General features: G+C 36.6%; 1 pseudogene across 1 annotated transcript; it reads right to left on the minus strand.

Moving 5' to 3' along the window:
- Positions 1-6,197: 6,197 nt before the first annotated feature.
- LOC149552073 (pentatricopeptide repeat-containing protein At3g26782, mitochondrial pseudogene) lies at positions 6,198-8,732 on the minus strand (annotated as a pseudogene). Its single transcript, XR_016352858.1, has one exon. The product of XR_016352858.1 is annotated as a pentatricopeptide repeat-containing protein At3g26782, mitochondrial pseudogene (transcript).
- Between the last annotated feature and the right edge of the window lie 308 nt (positions 8,733-9,040).

The raw sequence follows: 9,040 nt of genomic DNA on the forward strand, positions 1-9,040 counted from the left end.
AGGCATATAGAATGGATACATAAACTTGTGACAATTCAAGCTATCCTCGGATATACCAACATAGTATAACAAGACACAAAAGTCAAATTTCCACTTCTAAAGGAAGTAGTGAGTTTAGAGGGTATTGACCATTCTAATCAATTGCTTATATAGAGAGCAATCCCACACAATGATTGTAAGCATTTCACCTCCTTTGAAAGAAAAATAGAAAATAACCAAAACTTGTTCATATTGTTAAAGGCTGGAGTACAGACATAAACTTCAGAGATTATGTAATGAAAAAAAAGAACCTGGTATTGTTTGTTGTTGTCTAACCTCCTCCTTAGTTTTTTTTCCAAACCCTTTTCTTCCTCTATCTTGTACCTCCAATTTCATTTCCATTTTCCCAAGAATTACCATCGTTCCCATAATAGGCTCCAAAATGTATGGGAATCAAAAAGATGGGATGAAAACTATTGTTTTTTTTGTTTTCAAAATGAATGTCTCCTCCCATTACTTAATGCCCTCTCTTAGTAAGAGATGGAGACTAGTTATTATTTGTAACTACCACAAATCCAAATCTTCTACTGACATATGCTTAGATATCCACTTATTTTTAATTCTCAACTAACTAGAATTAAAATTGGTTTAATAAGTGCCAGGTGGAAGCATAATCATTCATGCATTTGGGTATCAAAAGAATAGGTTGTGACAGTAACTGTCCAACCCACAAGTCAAGCATAACTACTCTATAGCCAAAGCCCAAGAAAATCTTTCAACGAAATGCATCAAACAATATGCTAAGGATATAAGCATCAACTAAGCAAATAGAACAAGAATAATAAGTGCCACGTCATGGTCTGTACTTGCCTTATAGTTAATTTTGTATTTTTATTGATCTTAGTGAATATAAATTGTTTTTAATATTTTTTAATAAATTAAATTTAATCTAATTCAAATTTTCTATTAATAAATTATTATATTAGTTGTGGACATGTAAAATTGTTCAAAATTAAATATATAGTTATAAATATAAATATTGTGTATCATTGAAAAGTTTTAAAAACAAAAGTTATAATTAATAAATTGAAAAGTAAAATTATAAAAAGAAAAGTTATGATATTGTCTAAAACAACAATATGTCTCACTAAAAAGATTGTATTGATCATGTGAGTCTTTATTTTGTCCATTACACCAAATAAATTGTCATGAGAAAATATAAGTATTGATTCATTTCCTTTGTAAATTAATTTATATTTTTATTGAAAAAATAAACTTTTTTGTTTAAATATTATTTTTTAAGACAACGATTTGTTAATAGATGATATATACTAGCTTATACTATAAATAAACTTTTTTTCACATGAATTTCAATATCACACAATAACTTTTTGGTGTCTATTTATTAAAATATTTTTGCATACGAAATCTAATATATTATATTATTATGTTCATAAGGGGAAATATTTTCAAAATTAAACATGTGTGAATTTTTTGGGATCACAATGCAAAGTGGAGGAAACAAGTTGTGCCTCCAAAAAAAGCGAAGTGTAACTATAACACTAATTGATTTGAACCAATGAGAGTGCAAATAATTAGAACTTTTATTGTGAAAAAAATAAAAATCTAGATTTGAATTTTATAAAGTGTTTCAATTGGTTGAAATTAATAGACTAATGGAAGAAAGTGAATGCAATAATATTACCTAGGACAAGTACAATAACAAACAAACGAGCCTTGGAAATGGGAGGATTGTTCTATTTTGTGATGATATTTGGAATCTTGATTACTCCCTCAAATCTGATCAAAGATGGAATGGCTTTATGGAGTAGTACAAGAATCTCTTTGGGATTTTTGTTGAAGACTATTGGGAGGAGAATAATTGGGTTAACCTCAATAGAGTGGATAAAAATCTTAATGATCTCAACAAGATTCTGAATGCTATCCTTTTAGGCCAAGAGGAGGATGCTCTGATATGGAAATATAATCCTAATGGGTTATTTTCTATGTCTTCAGTGTGTGCTAATGCTTTTGAAGAGCATCAAGAGTCTTGATGGGCCAAAGCTTGGTTTAAAGGTATAACTCCCAAAGTTAACATTTTGGATTGTTTTGTAGGATAAAATTATGACAATAGACAATTTGTTGAAGAGAGGGCTTAACATTGTTAATAGATGTTATCTTTGTAAGGAAGTTGATGAATCAGTTAACCATATGACTATTCATTGTTCTTATACTATAAGATTATGGGAAAAGGTTTGTGGTTTGTTGAATATTACCTCGGTTTTCCCCCTTACTATTCAAGATTTGTTCAATGGTTGGAAGTCTTCCTCTACTAATACTTTTTGTTATGAGGTTGTGGGATTTTATCCTCTCATTCCTTTGCTAGGGCATTTGGAAGGAACGAAATGATAGGGTGTTTAGGGGTAAGGAAACTAATCCAGGTCGGTTGTTCTACAAGATTAAGAATATGGTGTCTGTGAATATTAGATCTTGTGGAAAAGGGCACCAACCTCAGAATGCTTGGGAAGAATCAATGTTTAAGAATTGGAATTTGGATGGTCTTAGTTTGGTGCAAAATGGTCCTAACCTTAGGGATTTGGCAAGATGAGATTGTCCTTCGAAGGATTGGTATAAGATTAAATTTGATGGGGCTTCGAAGGGCAACCCATGAACAATAGATTGTGGTATCATCATTAGGAATATGAATGGGGATAGAGTGGGTGGAATGGCCATTCCTATTGGAGTTCAAACTAACCATGTGGTGGAAGCAAGTGCAGCCCTCTATGGTCTTAGCCATGCTAAAAGTTTGAATTTGAATAAGATTTGGCTTGAGGGGGACTCCCTTAATATAATTAATTGTCTTAATAAAGTTACTAATCCTTCTTGGACTATTAATAATATTATAGGCAAGGTCATTGATCTTATCGATTCCTTTGAAAATTGTGTTGTCACTCACAACTATAGAGAAACTAATCAAGTTGTTGTCTAGGCAGCTAATGTGGCACGCAAGAGTGATGAAAAGCTAATTTGGAATCAAAGTGATATTATTCCTACCGAGGGGCTTTTATTGATTGACCATGACAAAGCTAAAAGTAAACAAAAATGTTTCATTAATGATAAATATGCCATCAAGGATTAATAATGATATGGGTAGGATTGAGAAGCGACGAGTTATTATGAGAAGGACGGTGTATTGTCATTCAATACCACATGGATTGTGGGTTTTTTTCCCACTAAAATCCTTGGCTGCAATTTCGACTCTGGTCTTCTTTTGCAGTGGGTTTTCTTGAGAAGTGAGAGCCATCATTTTAGTGTGAAGAAGATGGAAGGAAGGAGAAAGAGAATTGAACCGATGAGTTGCAAAGAGTGGAAGAAGAAGAGTGAGATTTGGGACATACTGGAGCAAGGGAATTTTAGAGGATATACAGAGAAATTGAAAGGCAGTAACCTTGTTATTACCCGAAAATTCGTCAAAACATGGAAAGACGGGAGTATATTGGTGGATAATCAAAGGATGGAGGTTTCTGAATATACTATTGCTGAAGCAACAAGACTTGACACAGAGGGTATTAACCTCTACCAGGACAGGAAGCTTTCAGATCGGGCGGTTGAAGAGTGTGTTGAATCGACTAAGGAACGCAACAGGCTGGTAAAAATCAGTAATTCATACTTTAGCCCTAACTCCATTTCTTGCTCTTGGAGATTTGTTATGTTTGTGGTGATAGAGTATCTTACTTTAGATGGCTGCTTTACTAAGACATATGGTCACCATTTCATGTTGGTTAACCATTTTAGGCATAGGGTTAGGATAAATTTACCCTTTTACCTCAAACAATCTTTGGCCAATTCTATTTTAACCATTCAAAATGATCTCGAGGGTGATCATGCCTATCATGAGGGGTTAATGGTTTTAGTAATGAACCTACTGAAATCCAAAAAAGTGGATAGGCCCCGACAGAGCAAGAAATCTTTAGATTGTGAGACCGAGGGAAGTGAAACAAAGGAGGAATTTGACGAGGATATGGAGGATGAAATTGCTAAGGTTGAAATGAAGAAGAGGAAGAAAGGTGATCCTGGGAGTTTGTCCAGAAAGAAAAGGAAGGAAAAGGAGATTGAATCATAACAAGATAGTGATTTTGAAAAAGAGCAGGAAAAGGGTATTGAGAAGAGAGGAACATCGGGTAAGGTTTTGGGAAACAAGGGGAAGAATGTTGAAAGAGATTTTTTCCCCTCTGATGATGAACTCTTAATTAAGAAGGTGGAAAGAAAAAGGAAAAAACTGCTTTATCAGGATGTGGATGTTGAGAAAGAACTTAAGGAGACTGAGATGGATAGAAACAAATAGGGAGAGCATGAGGACTTCTTTGAGCATAATAGGGATGAGGATGACCATGGTTTTCTAAAGGGAATCTTTGGTAACCCGGGGATAACGATGACGGATATTGGCACCCTAAAGCAGCAAATGCAGGACATCTCAAGGGACTTTGATCAACTCAGCAAGACAGCAAGGGGGAGAGAACACTAGATCAACACATTGACAAACTATTTGAGGTTATAGGCAATGCGGAAGAGGTAAAGTATTTGATGAAACATGTACCACCACTTGAGGCCAAGAATAGAAATTTAGATCAGTTGGGCAAAGATCTTCCAAAAAGGATGGATGGTCCCGATACTAGAGTGGGTAACTTGGAGAAAACGGTTAAGAAATTGGCAAATCAGAACTGCACTATATTGAAGACTGTGGCTGACAACTTTAACACCCTACTGAACAAGCTTGAACAGGGTAAAGGCCAAGACTCTAATGCTATGAAAGAGGAATAGGGCCCGAGCAAGCACACAAAGGCTAATTCCAAGAAGAATGAGGGTGCAGAAGCAAAAAAGTTAGATGACATGAAAGCATCTGCAAAAAATATGAACATCTTGGCAGACCAAGCAGCGGACCTTCTGAAGTCTCTATAGTTGTCCTGGGGTTGTCTTTTTGCTTTCCTATTGTTGTCTTTTCTTGCATAGTTGTTTTCTGGCCTCTTGTTTTTGGCTTGTATTGTCTGTTCCTTTTTGGCTATGAGGCCTTTTGTTGTTTGAGCTTCTCTGCTCTTGTTTCTATGATACTTTGTACAAAGTTTGAGGTCCTTTAAAACCTATTTTTACGTAATCAAAACAAACAAACATATCATTCGCAACTCCCCAAAGAAAAAGAAAGCAAAAGCAGCCATAGCCAAAACTCACAAAGAAAATGCTAAAGCTGAAACACCATTCAACACTTCAACCCCCAAGGCGACAAGCACGAGAATGATATATGCATCCCTTGACATCTCAAGGCTGCAGACAACGACATTACAAAAGAAATGGATCTTATAAGAGCACGCAGTTGGACTTATATTTATTAGTTTTCTTGCAATTCTTCTCAACAAGATGTGCCTAATTTCATCATGTTATTAGACTACAGTTATAAATGTGTTGAGCTGAGATCATGAGAGTCTATGCTTTTAAGGATACTATAGATGCTGAAAACATCTTAATGTTCCAATAATAGCATTTTGAAGTATTTACAAATTACTAGACAACTCTTATTTAGATAAATGGTTCTAAGGACTCTTTTTCGATGGGAGATGTACAGCAATGTTTTTGAACTTTGACGATTACATTACATGAGTCCATTTGATAGTTTGTCCCAGAGACATAATCATGGAGTTAGATCTTTCTCCTCGAAAACTCATTGGCCAAGGCCACTACTGCGGCAGCCAGTAGGGATCTATGGCACAGGTGACCTATTGCCGTATGTAAACATTGAGTTGATGGCAGGTACATTTCTCATTGAAGTACATGTCTCAGAAGAGTAAAAAGACGATTATTGCAAGTCAATTGAGGTGAAATAGATAAGCCCAAATTCCAACGGGACACAAGGCACCTGTTGTTAAGAAGTGCATATCTACCAAGGTGCATCTTAAGATTATTGTTGGTGATATTCATACCCAGAGCCGAGACCTGATAACTACCCTTTAGTGCTTGAGTAGGGTTTCATTCAACACTAGCTTAGTTTGCTATCAATATTCTCTTACCGTCACGTGTAATTAGAGGAAAATGCTCATCAGAGAAATCATGTACTTTGATTAGTGGGATATAGCAAATGATCACTGGTTGTGTAAATCATTCAGTTTCATTTGTAAAATTGGTTATTGCTTCAAAAGTGAAAAAAAGATCAGTATCTCCAAGCACCATTTATCAAAAACTGAAAATCAGTGAGACTCCTTGCTATCAATGCAAATGTTGCCACAATATCAATAAATGCATGCTTGTTTAAAGCTTTAGTCAATATCACCAATAATCGCCACAAGAACATTGTCCATCTTTAAAATGGTGATATCTGTTGGTATCTCTCACAATGATTTCTCGCGCAACAATATTGGAGATGAACTTGATTGCAGAATGGCAGTCACCACAAACTCGAAGGTTTTTAATAACCCGGATAGCTTCACCACCGGGTGTGTTTAACAGCCCAAATGCAATTGCCAATTTCTCACTATGATGGCGAAGAGCTTGCTCCTTTTGCTCTTCTTCAATGTCATTCAACACAAACCTTGTATCAGGAACATATCCCGTGGCCTTCATCTCTCTGTACAGTCGGTTCAACTCTATATAGATTGCTTGCATTTGAGGGTGTGACCTGTCTCCTACAAGAAAACTGTGTAGCTCTTTATTAACCTCAATCCAACTGCATCCAGGAGTCTTTTTCACCCCTCTAACTCTCATCATTTTCTGCACCTTATCAACGTCCTTCCATCTACCAGCTGCGGCATAAATGTTTGAAAGGAGCACATACGTGCCAGAATTGCTGGGTTCCAACTCAAAAAGGCGTTCGGCCACCTGTTCCCCTAACTCAATATTATTATGAACTCTACAGGAACTAAGTAGACATCCCCACACGGTAGCATCAGGTTTTATTGGCATATTATTAGTAAAACTTATTGCTGCATCCAGGCATCCAGCACGGCCAAGCAGATCAACAATGCAGTTATAGTGCTCCATCACAGGTATGACATTATAATAGTCACGCATTTTGTTGAAATATTGAATACCTTCTTCAGCTAGGCCAGAATGGCAGCAAGCGGACAATACGCAGACAAAGGTGACTTGGTTGGGACGAACTCTAGAGTTTTCCATTTTCTTAAAAAGCTTAAGGGCTTCCTTGCCATGACCATGCATGGCATATCCTGCAATCATCGCTGTCCATGAAATAACAGTTCTTTCATTCATTTCATCAAACAGTTTTTGTGCCTTGGCTAGGTTTCCGCACTTTGCATACATATCTATAAGAGCATTAACCACGGAGACATCACCCTGAAATCCATTCCTAATGATTTCTTCGTGAATTTCGATTCCTTTTCCCAGAGCTGCCATGTTGCCACATGCTGGAAGAACGCTAGCAAAAGTTTTTGAATCTACCACTACGCCTGCAGTTTTCATCTCTTGAAACAGCTTCAGGGCTTCAACATTGCTCCCATTTTGTGCATATCCTGCAATCATCGCTGTCCACGAAACGATGCTTCTTTCTGGCATTTTCTGAAACAGCTTCATTGCCTCATCCACATGCCCATTTTGTGTATATCCCACAATCATAGCTGTCCAGGAAACTGTATCCCTTACAGGCATTTTGTCAAACAATCTGCGAGCTTTCTCCAAATCGCAACATTTTGCATACATGTTTATGAGAGCACTCTGCACAAAAACATCAGAATGAAATCCACATCTAATAATTTCTTCGTGAATCTCCATACCCTTTTTCAGAGCTGCCAAATTCGCACAGGCAGGCAGAACAACAGCAAACGTCTTAGGATTTAGCTTCAAGCCTTCCAATTTCATTTGCTGAAACAGCTTCAGGGCTTCCATTTCCCCTCCGTTATGAGAGTATCCTGCAATAATAAGTGTCCAGGATACCATGTCCCGTTGATGAATATTGTCAAACAATTTACGTGCAATCTCCAGGTTACCGCATTTTGCATACATGTCTACCAATGCACTCTGTACAAATACATGTTTATCAAATCCACTCTTGATTGCTTCTTCATGGATTTTCATACCCTGTTCTAGAGCTTTTAATTTTGCGCAAGCTGAGAAAACAGTTGAGAAAATGAAGTGATCCGGGCGTACACCTGTATGAGCCATTTGGTTAAACATCTGCAAAGCCTCGTGTGTAAATCCATGTCTATAATAAGCCGAAATAACTACGGTCCATGAGCAAACATCGGGTACAGGAATGGCCTTAAAAACATTGGCAGTTTCAGCAAGAGTTCCACATTTGGCATACATATTAGCAAGGGCATTCCAAATAATAATGTCCGGCTGAGGTCCCCTCAAATTAATGTGGGTATGAATTAGTTTTCCCTCTGTTACAGATTTTCTCTCAACGCAAGCCTGCAAAAGAGGAAAATAAGAAGAAGATTCTACATATTGATCCACAGCACTTAAGACTTGAATTCCTACTTTCACATCTTTGAGATTGCCAGAAGTTGTAGACATTTTGAACTGAAGAGCAAGCGATTGCCAGACAAATAACATGGTGGTTTTATTCTTTCGAGGATTCGACAATATTTGAGCGTACATTGGCGATTCTGAAAGTACTGCTTCAGGTAACAGTTAGGGGTTGCCATTGTTCAGTAGAGCATTATGCAACTGCTTCTACTTAATGATTGAGATTGAACTTTTAAAATTGCAGCATTTTGTTGTAGGGGAAAAGGATCAGTTGCGTTACATAAAACTTTCTAACTATTGCTACCTTTTTTACTCATTACCCCTATACTAATAGTGATCACAGAGGTACTATTCATCATTTTTAGTTTTCTTGGTTATTGATTGGTTCATTTGTACAAAAGTACTATAGCAGTTATTGGGGGTCTTAGTGGTGGTTGTCAACCGAACATTTTAATATGCCACTTTTACACCACCTCACACTCTACAAGTTCTACAAAAAGATCCATAAATGTTGGAAAGTCAAAAGGTTAGCTTAAAGCTCTTCAATCACATACAAAGGTTTATCGGAAAAAATCAGCAAATTTTAATATAT

This window comes from Cupressus sempervirens, chromosome 6 (genome assembly GCF_028749045.1).
Source record: "Cupressus sempervirens isolate cs-2001-9-10 chromosome 6, ASM2874904v1, whole genome shotgun sequence".
NCBI classification, from domain to species: Eukaryota; Viridiplantae; Streptophyta; class Pinopsida; order Cupressales; family Cupressaceae; genus Cupressus; species Cupressus sempervirens.